This window comes from Lissotriton helveticus, chromosome 7, assembly GCF_964261635.1.
Source record: "Lissotriton helveticus chromosome 7, aLisHel1.1, whole genome shotgun sequence".
Classification (NCBI taxonomy): Eukaryota; Metazoa; Chordata; class Amphibia; order Caudata; family Salamandridae; genus Lissotriton; species Lissotriton helveticus.
In genome coordinates, this window is record NC_136068.1 from 1,670,460,337 (window position 1) to 1,670,475,235 (window position 14,899).

Below are 14,899 nucleotides of genomic sequence, written 5' to 3' on the forward strand. Positions count from 1 at the left end.
GCCTACCTGATGAGTTTGGCCAATATGAAAATGAGGTTACTCTTCAAGAGATAACTGATGCTATTAAATCTTTAAAAAAATCGAAGGCACCAGGAGCAGATGGCCTCTCTGTTAAATTTGAATCTGCTTTTTCCTCCATTTTCGCTCCCAAACTCCTTGATCTCTTTAATTACTTCATTACAGATTCCAAAGCATCAGGTTCCTTTATGGAAGGCTTGATCATTCTCATTCCCAAACCTGATAAAGATCATTCCCTTTGTAAAAATTATTGTCCCCTATCATTAATTAATTATGATTGTAAGATCTTTGCTAAAATTCTCGCCACTCGCCTTGAAGCTATTATCCCATTATTGGTTAAAACTGATCAAGCTGGTTTTATTAAGGGTAGATTGGCCGCAGATAATGCTTGTATATTTGCTAATGTAATTTCCTTTAGTAAAAAAATGAAATTCCCACTTGTTGCGTTATCCTTGGATGCTGATAAGGCTTTTGATCTAATTAATTGTAACCCTGGGAGAAGCACTACGCTACGCTCGCGTAGTTTGCGAAGTTTGCGCAACTTCTCACTACGCGAGCTGCACGTAGCACAGTGCAAACATGCGTAGCGCAGCGTAGCGTAGTGCAGCGGTCATTTTTTGCTTGTTCGCGTTCCTCAACGTCATGTTCGCGACCGCGAGCAAGCAAAATGACATCCTGGTGAGACTCTCAACGCGGGGAGGTCAGGTTTCTCATTGCCAGTGGTCGCGCATGCTCGCGACCACTCGCGATGAGAAACTACCAGTCCGGGTTGAGAAAGCTGCCGCTCGAGTAAAAATCTACTCGAGCGGCAGAAAACTACAGCTCGCACTGTGCAAGATGCGGTTTTCAATGATTGCACAGTGCCGGATGCTTGTCCGCACTGTGCAATCATTGATAACGCATCTTGCACAGTGCAAACATGCTGCGAAAACAGAAGTATTACTGCTGAATTACTTATGTTACCAATACATGTTCAATGATACTAATTTTACTTGGTGTCCTACAAAAATAAAATACCTTACTGTCTGGTTTTCTGCTACTTTGTCTACCGCAATTAGAATCACGTTTAATGCACTAATTACCAAAATTGAATCTCTCCTACTTTCTTGGTCCCCTCTTCATTTGTCCTGGTGGGATAGGTTAGATACCATTAAAATGATGATTGTTCCCCATATCCTTTATACATTATCTGTGCTACCTTTTCGATTCCCTATTTCATAGTTTTCACAAATCAACTCCATATGTACTAAATTTCTATAAAAAACATCCACGCATTTCTCTCACAAAACCTATAAGCCCCAAATCTGAAGGAGGCGTGCGTTTCCCCGATTTTAAAGCCTATCATTCTGCATTTTTGATTAGACAATTTTTTGCCCTATTCTATGAATTTGCTGATATCCCTATACCCAGATGGATTATTTTTTAACGTACCTTATTAAAGGGTTTTTCGTTTTGTAATGTAATTTAAATGTCTAACTGTACTTTTATATCAATAATCCTATTTTAAAATATTCCCAAAACTTAATATATAATATATTTGTTGATGGTCTAGATCCTTTGCAACATTTCTTATCCTCTACTATCTGGTATAATAAATACACCAAATACAAAAGTACATTGGAAGGCGAAGGGAATTATTTTTGTTCACCAGTTGATTCACCAAAAATCTGTTCTCCCCTTCCCCGATTTACAATTGAAATATCATTTACCTGTCACTTTTTTCCGTGAGTATATTTAAGTTTCAACAGTATTACAGTCCCACTTAGCTTTGTTTTATCTATCCGTTGTTTCCATCTCTCTTATTCCACATACGTCGCTATATAATATTTCTCAGGAACACAAACCTAAAGCCGCTCATATTTATAAGTTATTGTTATTACACGTTACTGAAAGACCCAAATCCCTGACAGAGTTTGCTTGGGAAAAAGACTTATCCTTCTCCTTATCTGCCTCTGTTTGGGATAAATTATGGTCTAAGTTATTCAAAATTTCTGCTGCTTCTCATATAACTTAATATCTCTATTTTGTTTAAATAGAACAGTTATTACTCCTGTTTGTATATCTAAGTTTTCCCCTTCCTCTTCACCTTTGTGCTGGTCTTGTTCTGTATTTATGGGCACTTTAAGTCATCAAATTTATGAATGTTCCAATGTATTGACCTTCTGGCACTCTATTTGTTCTACATGCATGAACATCTTCAATTGTGACATTCCATTGTCATTGCAAAATGTCTTTTTAGGTTCCTCCTCACCTGACTTAGATGATTCTACTCCTATATCCTTATTGTTCAACCTATTTATTGCATTAGGTTTTAAAGTTATTTTGTCATGTTGGAAAGACAATTCCAAGTCATCCTCTTTGACTTGGTGGAATTTTATTTGTGATGAACACAGAATTGCTACAGTCACTTCTTCTATTTTATCTCAGAAAATTAAATCGGACCTTCTTTGGTTACCTTTTACATCTTACCTTGCTACACATGCACCTGCATCTTGCACTATTTATCCTTTTTAATTCCATATTTTACTCTATACATTAGCATGCCTTTTTTCTTTTTCTTTTCATGTTTCATTTCCCCCTCTTTTCTTTTTTGCTTTCTCTCTTTTTTTTGTTATCATTCTATTACCTTACAGTTATATATTGTATCCATTTGTATTATTTGGAACATATGTATTTCGAACTGTTTAATCAAACATTACAACAACTTCAATATAGGAGGGTTGTGTGCATGGTGGTTTTGTTTATTATGTGAGCCAGTAAATCAAATCAAATCAGTTTGTATTTTAACACGTATGTTGTTTTATATGTTTTTAATAGATGTTGCTATAGAAAGTGGGAAGATTGTGTTTTTGTCTAGATGAAGGTGGGCAGTTATCCTTATCGGACCTGCCGTAACACGTTGATGCTTTAATTCTGGGAAAACTCCACATATGCAAACAACAGCTCCTGATTATCTAGCCAGAAGTGTTTTCTGCCTAGAGCTTTGTGCATACAATTTACCTATCTATAGGTCGCAGTACCGTGCTCTCTGACTTGATACATATTTTGTCTTGCAGTGTTTTTGTCCCACATGTTGATTTATGTTATTTTATTAAATGTTTTTAACTTGTCATTTATATTGTACAATGAATTTTTAACCACATTGCTGTTTTTGTTATAATTGTTAATAAACTGTATGGCTATATTCTCTTAAATTGTTCTTTCCTAAATTGTTTTTGTATTGATTTGCTTTTCTGGTTCATTTTGTAAAACCCTGTGTGTGCGTTTTACATATCTGGTTGAATGCTTAGTGTGACTGTAAGATTGTGTAGTTACATTGGTTTCCCAGGGGAGCTTCTTTCTGACAATTGTCCTCCGGTACCCTACCTCTGTGGTATATTTGGGTCCCTCTCTCTTTTTTCTATATTGTTTCTGTGACCAGTGTGTTGGCCAAGAGGAAGTGTAAAAATGCTGTCCTCATAAATTGTGGTGTGTTATCTACGCTTCCCTTGTATATAGTCTCTGCGTGACAATGTATGAGATAGGAACACATTCTCAAAAGAAATATGACATCACTGAGCTTCTCTGTCCCAATTTTTGACATTATTCTCCATGCATTTACCCTGCATGCTTTAGCTCTTCATTTATTGCAGTGCCATATTTTATACAATGTAGGCTTCTAGAACGCTATCTGTGAGAAAGCATTACCCAAGGCATCACTATAACCATTATGAAACCAGGCTGCCGTTACCATGGTCAATGAATTGTCAGTTTACTTTGTAAAGGCCTGTGTATTTGGCTTTACTACAGAGTGACGTTAGCGGCTCCAAGACATGCATGAGTGACAATTTAGAGGAAAGGATGTTTCTCGCCATCTAGCAGCATCGTGTCGCCCTGTGTGAAGTAGTGGTGGCCATGCAATCCCCATATTACATTGATGCCCAGTGGAGGGCCTGACAGAGTCCTTTATGGTTGACAAGTCCAAAGGATGAGGAAGAGTTCAGTCAGCAGCCGGATTGCTGTGGCATTGGTAACCAAACAAAATATGGCAGTCCATGTCTAGGTCCAAGGGGAATGTCACAGAGTGTATTGGGGACAGTGGAAGGTGATATTCTGTGGCATGATGCTCAGACCAGAACCAAGTAGAAACTGGCTATTTGGCTAAGATGAATGCTACCACTTCCTTCTTTGCAACAAGGCAGAGTCATCCTCATCTTCTTCCTCTGATGTGTCAAGTGCCTCACAAGTGGGTGGTGGTAGATTGGCTGCTGCACTGTGAGGCACTGACACATCAGGGGGTGGAGATGGGGATGTAGAAGAAGAAGCAGCAGCATTTATCTACGCCAGACCATGCTACAGTAATGCAATGATGATGATCTGCAGGGCATTGGCTATTCCAGCTACATCTTGCTTGTGTGCAGCCATGGCAGCCATTTGTTCCGCCTGCATCCGCTCCATGTTCTCCAGTATCCTCCGCATGCGGCCCAACTCTTAGCTGCCATCGCTGGAGCCACTCTGACTGGACAGTTGTTCCTGTCTATGAGTCATGACTTCAGCGATGCCAGCCAAAGACTGTTGGAGAGCATAGAGTGGACTAAGGGTGTCTGTGATGTTTTGTACGTGGTCCTGGATGGAACTCAGACACCCACAAATGGAATCAAGTTTGACCGCCAGGCTGTCAAACTCCACTCTGTACCTGATAGGCCATTTCCTGCTGGACCTCTAATACACGACCTTGGAATTCAAGATTTGGGTCTGGGAGGTCCTGGGAGACAGCTATGGTGGTAGATGCTTGCTGCTGTGTGGTTTGTGCAGGGGATGGGGTTTGCACAATGTAGCTGGGCACCCTGCTCCTGGAGGTGGAGTACTGATGGAGTCAAGTGTGACAGGTTGGCCTGGCCTATGCTGTCCACTATTCTAGTGGGCACCTTGCACCAGTTCAAATGATCCTTAAGTACATTATTACCTCGCTGTAAATACTAACTTTGGAATGGTTTCATGGAAACATGTTGTGTCTGGTGTCAAACACTTTGGAATCCTACCCTCTCCGACAGTTCTGGCGGCAGGGGTAGAATTCCACCCTTCTAGGGGAAGAGACGTGTACACACCGGTCTACCCGGTAATAGTTTAAAAGAGCCTTGGCATCACAAAATGCAAGCTGCAGCCACAGGCACGAGTCTGACCTCCTGCTGCTGACCAAAACTCCTGCAGGGAAGGCCTGGACAATAGGTTTCCTGTCACAGGGTGGTGTAGCCACCTCCCAGACAGGCTTTAGTGTTTTGTGGCTGGGTGAGTGCACTCCATAAGTGCTTCGGAACTTTGCATTTGGGGCACATTTAGTGTCCCTGTGCATAGTCCAGTTCAAACCGGTTGCAGGGGCAACCAGCATCTGCTCTGGCGCAAAACTGGATAAAGGAAATGGGTCTGGCCACCTCTCTTTCCAGACCCTCCCATTGGTGGGTCCCCAGAGTATGTCCAACCCCTTTCTTAGGTATAAGGAAGGAACCGTTAGCAACAGTACTTTAGATTACACCTGGACGAAACTCTGTAACTGAATCCTTGAACTGCGACACTCTACTAAAGACTAGAGCATTGAAGAATCTCCCTTGGGGTCAAGGAGTGACTCCCCTGCTTGGCAGGCACCAACAAAGCATTTGCTAGTCTGCATCTCTGAAGCTTCCGCCAGACTCCGAAGTACTTGCAGCATGAGAAGAGGATTTCCAGACTTCTCAAAAGCCGACTCGAGTCCTCAGCAAAGCTGAGACCCGCAGCCCTCACCAGTGACGTGGAACCTGAACCCCTGGACACTGTGCACATTTGCTAGAGTATTAACTTCTCAATGGCTCTTGAAGTTGTACTGTGGGATGCTTGTAGTCCAAGCTCCGAGCAACATCAGTAACAAAGATTGTGGGCTTACACTCCATGAGTGTTCAGTGTGCCCGCTTCTAGCATTTACACTTGCGGCTCCTTCGCAATCCCTGGTCCATCAATGGGTGGGTCCCTACGAAGACAACTCTGATTTTCCTTGGGCTTCTCCGGTTGCTCAAGATGTGCCCTGGCTCCCCACCATGTGGTGAGTCCCTCAGATCTTGCAGGTCTGCACCAAAGCTTTTCCTTGTTTTCTGTGTGGGTTGCAGATGCCAAGGCTTGTTGGGTCCAATACGGGTCCCGACACTGTAGCACACAACATCCTTTGTAGGACAGCTCAATTCCACATCCTGGTTGTCATCCAAACCTCCTGGTCCTCGTGGCTGAAGAGTCAAACTTCACCTTCTTCATCTGAAATCACCCAACATCGGTGGGCATTCCATTATCGTGCACTTGGTCACTGGCAAGTGACCCAGACTATGTCCACTCTGCTCTCAGGTTCTTCTCATCTTTGATCCAGGCTTGGATCACACCATACACTTTCCTCTACGACAGCAGCAGCACTTTGCAGCAGATCACTATTAGAAAAAACCTAAAGACACCGCGTGAGGTAACTCTAGTACTCTGGTGCTCCCATGGGTGTTGACTCAAGAACCCATTAAGTCTAAAGGTGTTTGCTCTAAGTCCTCTCCTAAGTGCCCTTTATCTTTAAATTTCCAACCGCGACTTTCCCCATAGAAGGTAACGGCGTCCCGCGGCTGTGTTCTCACACTGCACGCATCCTCCGTGGGTCCCCTGTGTCACTACCTTGGGTGGTTCCTTGTGGCCCCAGCGATCCTGCAGGCTCTAGGCCTTGTGTCTAGTCAAGTTGTGGATCTTATACCACTTTCCTAATATATGGTTTGGTACACCCCTAGGGCTCAACATATATTTTGCTAATGTACTGTGTGCTATTAAGTTTTCCTTATGTACTTTTGCCTCTAGCCTCATAAATAGACTAGTGGGATGTGTTTAGAATAAATACATAAATGTTATATATATTCCTGGTGTGGTTCTCCTTTCATTTGGTCATTCACAAGATTATAGACTGGTAAAAGAAGCTGCTTCACATTTATCCAAGACTTAGCCTGAAGGCTGCTCTCCACATTCACCACTAGGTTAGCTTTCCATAAAGGTTCTCTTTAACCTACCATCAATAAGGTTTGTTTTGACTGGTGCAAGGTGCCCACTAGTATAGTGGACAGCATATGCCAGGCCAACTTCTCACATTGGTGTGCAGCGTGTGGGATTCCAGCTTGCCATTGTTTTACCAGATAATCTCAAGTGTTTGACTAACTGAAAACCAATAAAGGTACCAGAGGTACATATAATACAAACTTAGAATACAGTAAGTTCTACTGAACTTAGAGTTGTGTGTCAAGGGCTTAGCAAACTCTTTCTACAACTCAAGAGAGTTTATTAGGCTACAGTAGATTAGGTATGTGCATACACCACACCTCACTAGTAATAATGTCTTCAAGCCAGGAACCAGTGGGTCCCTGCCAGATGTCAGTATTGTACAGGCATCCAAGTATGACACATTCCCATTCCTAGAATTAACGGCATTGTGTACTATGAGTAAATTGAAGACAGGCAAGTGCCAATACCCAATGCCTCTTAGAAGTACTACTGTTAGATGATCTTAAGAAGGCTTCAGTGCCTAATGGGACAGGCTGCGGGGGTGGAGCAGCAGATGAGGAAGAGCCCAGTGGTGAAAACCACCAGGATCAAGACTCTGATTCTGACCAGGAAGGCGACAATGACCTTGACCTGGACAGTGCAGTTCCTCCTGGAAATGAGGGTGAAGGTAGGAAGGCCCTATCTTTGTTCCCCCAGGAAGGATTGAAGGTACACCTAAGAGGCCCAGATCTCCTTCTGTCGAGTCTGACCATTCTGGTGTATCTATAGGGACCTCCTTCTCTTCACATAGGAGGGAATTCTCCCAGGAGAAGAGAGAAAGGCAGCTCAAGTTTGAGGAAGCCCAGCTGAGGATTAATAGACAGCAGGTAGCCTTAGAAAGGGAGTCCCTCGAGCTTGAAAGAACTAGACAAAAGATGGGACTAGAGTCCCATGGTGGCAGCAACTTCCCTAGTGGTAGAGAAAAATCTCATGACCATAGGAATTTAAACAAGATTGTCCCTCCCTACCAGAGTGGGGATGACATCCACAAATGGATAACTGCACTGGAAAGGGCCTGTAAAGTTCAGAGGGTCCCCCATGAGCAGTGGGCAGCTATCTTGTGACTCTCCTTTGCAGACAATGGTAGAGATAAGCTCCTCACTGTTAGAGAAGAGGATGCTGATGATTATACAGTCCTGAAGGGTGCTCTGATTGAAGGGTTTGGCCTAACCACTGAACACAAAAGGCTAACGTTCAGAGATACCCAAAAGGCTCAGACTGAGGACTGGGTTGACTTTGTTGATTGTTCTACTAAGGCTCTGGAGGGCTGGTTACTTGGCTATAAGGTGTGTGAGTATACAGGATTGTACAACTGAATTATGAGGGAGCAGATCCTTAATAATTATCAAAATCAGCTGTTGCATCAGCACCTGGTAAACTCTGATCTGACGTCTCCCCAAGAATTGGTAAAGAAGGCAGAACAATGGGTCAGAACCAGGGTGAAACAGAAGGTTCAGAACCACCAACGTGGTGACCAGAAGAAACAAAATCATAATAAGTGTGGGGAAAAGGGTAAAGACCAGAAGTCTTGTGAAGGTGCCCAAAAATCTTCAACTGGTGGGGGATCCCAGTCTTCCAAGAAGAAAGGCCAAAAGAAACCATGGAGTAAAATCTGTAAACAGAACACCCATTGTACCAGTGATTGTAATAGGCCCAAAGACTCAACTCCAGCCTCCATTGCACCTAAGGCAACTGTTCCCCCTAGATCAGCTCAAAATGGTGGTACATAGAATAAGGGTGTAGTAGGGTTAACCCTGGGATCTGAGATGGACTCTGGCCTAGTCAGAGTTTCCACTCAGGCTGTACTGATCTGTGATGGAGGCATGGTTATGTCCTCCTTTGTGAGTCCCAGTAATCTGGGCAAATGCAGACAGCCTTTAATTAATGGAAAAGAGGCATTGGCATACAGGGACACAGAGGCAAGTGTCACAATGGTGACACAAGACCTTGTGGCTCCTGGGCAGATCATACTTGGTGAACTCTACCGAGTGACCAATGCTAGCAATGTCAGGACCAACCGTGCCCTGGCAGTTGTTAATTTCTACTGGGAAGGGGTAACCGGCCTCAAGCAGGTTGTGGTAAGTGCAGACCTCCCTGTTGAATGCTTGCTTGGGTATGGGCTGAAGTGGAGCTCAGGACCCATGCAGAAATGTTAGGAATCTCTGCACATGTGTTTGCTGTGACTAGGTCACAGCCCAACATGTCTAAAACTGAAGAGGCCCTGGATCCTGGAAGAATGGACCAGGTGCCTTCCAATAAAAGGAGCAGTAGGGTTAAGGCAGTGCCTTCCCCCTTGAATCTGAATACAGACCAGTCTCTTGAGGGACATGATTGTAGTCCTTATGAAGGAACTGTTCCAGGTGAGCTTGAGCCTGATCAGGTTGAGTTCTTGGGGACAGGGGCCCTTCCAGGGCAGATCTGGGTCAGGAGCAGCTGAACTGCCCTGCTCTTGAACCCCTCAGACAGCAGGCTGCTGCTAAGGCTGCTTGGAATGCTAGTGGAACCCATAAGATTTATTTGGGATGATGGACACCTGTACTCAGAGAGTAGAGACCCCAAGCCTGGTGTAGACAGGAGGTTGGTTAACCCTTTGAAGTTCAGGGGCTTCCTATTGACACTAGCCCATGACATTCCCTTAGCAGGACACCTAGGTCAAAACAAGACTTGGGACAGAATTGTCCCTCACTTTCATTGGCCCCACATGTCTGAAGACACCAAGGAGTTTTGTCGCTCCTGTGTCACCAGTCAAGCCAGTGGTAAAGCAGGTTGTACAGCAAAGGCCCCCAGATACCACTGCCTGTAGTGGGGGTTCCCTATGAGAGGGTTGGGATTAATATAGTTGGTCCCATGGATCCTCAGACAGCATCTGAGTACAGATGTATCCTAGTGGTGGTGGACCATGCCACAAGGGACCCAGAAGCCATCCCCCTTAGGACCACTACAGCACCTGTGGTGGCAATGGCCCTCTTGGGAGTGTTCTCAAGAGTGGGTTTCCCTAAGGAGGTAGTTTCAGACAAAGGTGCAAACTTCATGTCTAGTTACTTGATTGCAATGTGGAAGGAGTGTGGAGTGAAATACATATTCACCAAACCCTATCACCCACAATGCAATGGTATAGTTGAAAAGTCAACAAAACCTTAAAGAGTATGATCAAGGGTCTATTTCACACAAAAGAGAAGGGGAGAGGGTCAACCACTCAGCTACCCGGAACCCTCTATTACAAACTATACACACCAAGAGGGGTAGAGAGGAAAAACATTACTAGACAAACAATGCAGGGGCACAAACCAAGGGGCAATGACACAAATAAGACCAGGGTTTTTAGTTGAGGGAAATCCTGGGCGCACTAGCTCACGGGAGTAACAAAGATATAAATGTTCAGGCGTGCATACAGATGAGGGGGATAAGACCCTAAACCCCTCCAAGCATGTGTGTAAAGACACACATTAAGTACAAGAAAAGAGGTCCGTTGCACAACCAAAGAAAGTACAGAAATGATGTCTCAATGGACATTTAAAAGTTCAGAATCCACATTCGCAGAAAAAGAGGACAATTGGTGAACTGGTTCCTCTTTAATGTTGTGGATAGCCAGCCGACACTTGTTTCGTCGCCAAAAGGTTACAGAGTTTTTTGGCGACTCCTCAGGGCTGTAGTCGGAGAGTATATGGCCACAGGTCGCTGTGCCGGTGATATTTCCAACCCGGCTCCGCTCGAGACCAGGTGTACTAAAGATAATCGTCTGGACGAATGGTCCAGTCCTGAGTTACTGTTCCGTATGTAGGTTGAACTTTAAAGTGTGATACTTGAAGATCCCAATTGAGTGAAGGTCAAATGACCGAGATAAAAGGCAGTTGCTTAATCAAAAGGGGAAGTGTTTTATTCTCTTCAAGTAGTGCAAGTAGTTCCCCTGATTCGGGAGACGATGCGCAGGAAGCGTGCTCCTGCCGTGGTTCTTCCCCTTTTGATTAAGCAACTGCCTTTTATCTCGGTCATTTGACCTTCACTCAATTGGGATCTTCAAGTATCACACTTTAAAGTTCAACCTACATACGGAACAGTAACTCAGGACTGGACCATTCGTCCAGATGATTATCTTTAGTACACCTGGTCTCGAGCGGAGCCGGGTTGGAAATATCACCGGCACAGCGACCTGTGGCCATATACTCTCCGACTACAGCCCTGAGGAGTCGCCAAAAAACTCTGTAACCTTTTGGCGACGAAACACGTGTCGGCTGGCTATCCACAACATTAAAGAGGAACCAGTTCACCAATTGTCCTCTTTTTCTGCGAATGTGGATTCTGAACTTTTGAATGTCCATTGAGACATCATGTCTGTACTTTCTTTGGTTGTGCAACGGACCTCTTTTCACAAACCAAGGGGCATATTACCAACGATTAGCGATATTTATCGCTAACGATGCTTAGCAATGAATTTTTTAACGCTAAGCATCGCCGGAAATTATCGCAGAGATAACTTGCTATTAGCAAGGTTGATCTCAGAAGTGATAAAAATCCTCACGCTAACTGCCAAATGAGAGATTATTTCTGGAAAACCAACGATAATCTCTCGAAGTTTGACGTTAGCTTGATGATAGGGGCACACAAACTTACCCATGATATCCACCTTCCATAGGATATCATGGCTAAGTCAGGAAAATACCAGGTGTAAAAAAAGCAGTGCTAACCGCGGTTAGCGCTGCTTTTTTATCACTAACAGGGTTAGTGAAATCCTTGATAATAGGAGAAATGTCGCTTAACAACATTTCTCCTATTATTTTTCTCTGGAACGCCCCCTTTGCATCTCATTAGAGATGCAAGGGGAAGCGTAGAGAAAAAGGGTGCTAACATGCGAATTTGCGTGTTAGCACCCTGTTGCTGATAGGGAGATGATTTTATCTCCGCTTTCTTGGCTTTTAAAGCCAAAAAAGCGGAGATAAATCCCTTGATAATATGCCCCCTAGTTAGTAAAACTGCCCTCACTCACACACAAGCCTGTGTGTGACATGCTTCATCATCGGGTCTGCTTACAAATCACCCTGGCGAAGCCATGCACAGGATGGAGCATAGGGGAGGGGGAAACAACACAAACAAACACAACACATAAATGGGTGACTGCAAAGTGCTACCAACCCTGACTGGGAACCGTGAGAGATCCATCTAAAACTGCCTTGTCGGTGCCCAATTTAGTGAGTCACGCTGGTCTTCTTCAGGACTCCTACCAGTCCCAGTTGAGCTCCCCGTTACCTTATTCTGGTTAATACCCAGGGATCATACATGCAGTAGCTGACTACACGGGTTTACTTAAAGTCCTCTCCTAAGTGTCCTTTATCTTTAAATTTCCAACCACGACTTTCCCCATAGAAGCTAACGGCGTCCCGGAGCTGTGTTCTCACACTGCACGCATCCTCCATGGGTCCCCTGTGTCACTACCTTTGGTGGTTCCTTGTGGTCCCAGCGTTTCTACAGGTTCTAGGCCTTGTGTCTAGTCAAGTCGTTGTTCTTATACCACTGTCTTAATATATGGTTTGGTACGCCCCTAGGGCTCAAGATATATTGTGCTAATTTACTGTCTGCTATTAAGATTTTCTTGTGTACTTTTGCCTTTAGCCTCATAAAAAGACTTGTGGGATGTGTTTAGAATAAATACATATATTTTATATATAAACCTGGTGTGGTTCTCATTTCATTTGGTCATTCACGAGATTATAGACTGGTAAAACAAGCTGTTTTACATTCCTCCAAGACTTAACCTGAATGCTGCTCTCCACAGTTACCACTAGGATAGCTTTCTATATAGGTTGTATTTAACCTACCATCAATAAGGGTCATTTGGACTGGTGCAAGGTGCCCACTAGAATAGTGGACAGCATATGCCAATCCAACATCTCACATCAAGCAGCTATTGGAGGGTGTCCGTGTTGATGGTGGAGAATTCCTCCAGTTTATCAGTGAAGAGTTGGACAGGCCCCTGTTCAGGATCTGATGTTTGTACCTCTGCAATGTAAAGGGGAGAAGCATTTTAACTGTGTGTTTCATGGATGATCATGCATTTGATGAGTTTACAGGCAGATTACATGGCAATGTGCATTGTGACTGTTTGGGAGGGGCTACCTATTTATTGCTGGATGATGGCTTTTTTGACTATATCACATGTATGAGGTTGTAGTTGTACATTGTCATGTCATAATTTACAGCTATTTCTAATGTGATTGGCCAGTTCACAGACACAAGCAGCACTAGTTGTGTCCTGTGTTCAGTTGTGAAGGTGATGCAGTTTGTCCCACATTGTAGTCAATGTGGTTGTACTCCAATTTGAATGTCTGTGTGCTGCATTGTGCGATACTCGCCCATGCAACATTTGTTTTTCTGACCCTCATCCCTTTCAGGCAGTGGGCATCCACGTCTGTCCATTTCCTATGCTAAGATGTTGCAAGATGGGCCAAATATGTGTCATGGTCAGAGTTGGGACACTTGTGCATTGTTTTCAGGTAGATGTCTTGGTTACGTCAGGGGTTTTATGTACACATGGATGTGTCAGAGTGTGACCTGCTCCTTTAAGGATGTGGGCCACACTCAGCCACCTCTTTGACGTGGCCTATACCATGTGGAGATGTTTGGGGTGCAGGCATGGTATTCATCATGCACTGTCAATTGCATTGTCAGTGTAGCTCACAGACCAACTCCTTTTCTGTGCACTGCACATGCGCATTGGTTGATTGCAAGATTAGTTATGTGTGAGGAGGGCCCCCTTAAGGTGCATTGGCTACTAAGGCCTACTTGCTGCTTCAATGTGTGCTTCACTATGCTGTATACATGTGCAACGTGGTAGCTTTGTCTATTGAGATTTGTCTTGTGTGCATTGCTTACTGCCCCCCTGTTGGCTTACCTGTTGTGAATATGGTGCTGCCTGAGTTTCTATTGTTGCTGGCTGGTCAGACAGTGTCAACAATAGCCCTCTACATTGACCCCCACATGTGATGTGCAAGTGGCCTGAGATTAGAGGGCTGTTAAATTCCAGGGCATATTTGTGCTGCTCAGGCCTTGTCACCACCACCTTGCCAATAGAAGCAAATGGCAGGGTGATGTGTGTTTGTGTACGTGACATGCATCTGGTCACATGGATGCTACATGCTGTCCTGGTTGCATATATTCAATGCATGGATTTGCGTGTGGCTGATAACAACCATGACTGCATATTTGGTCACTGACACAGTTGACTTAACAAACAGCTAGGTTTACCTTCACATGATGGTCTCATGGGCAACTGACACCATGACTGATGTGTAATGGTGTTTTCTTCATGGCAGATGGAAGATGGCAGATGGGTACACTCGGGAGTGGAGGTGTGCAGTTCTACCTAAGGGGGGGGTGTGCCATTTTGCTACTTGTCTTCATTTGTTGCTACTTTGCTATCCTTGCTTGTTTTCATGCTTTGGTTGTCTTACTTCTTTACAGGGACATTGTAGTTCTGTGAGTCTGGCACACAGACAAGTCATGCAGGACAGATTTGGTTGACACATTCCTGATATGCATTGTCCCCACCCAGTGGTGTTGTAGGCATAGCCACCCTGTCATTGTATTACATCACCTTTTGAGTGAAGTCTGCTGTTTGGGTGCATTGCGGAATATGCACGGTTGAGCCATTTGGCTGCATGATCACTTTGTTGTGACATTGAAGAGCATGTTCACAGGCCCCTATTTTCACCACACCATTGTTTTCGGTGACGATGTTGCGGCGATAGGGGCCTTGCCTTATTCACAAGGCAGCGTTAAGCCACTTAATGTGGCTTAATGCTGCCTTTTGAATAGGCCCCCT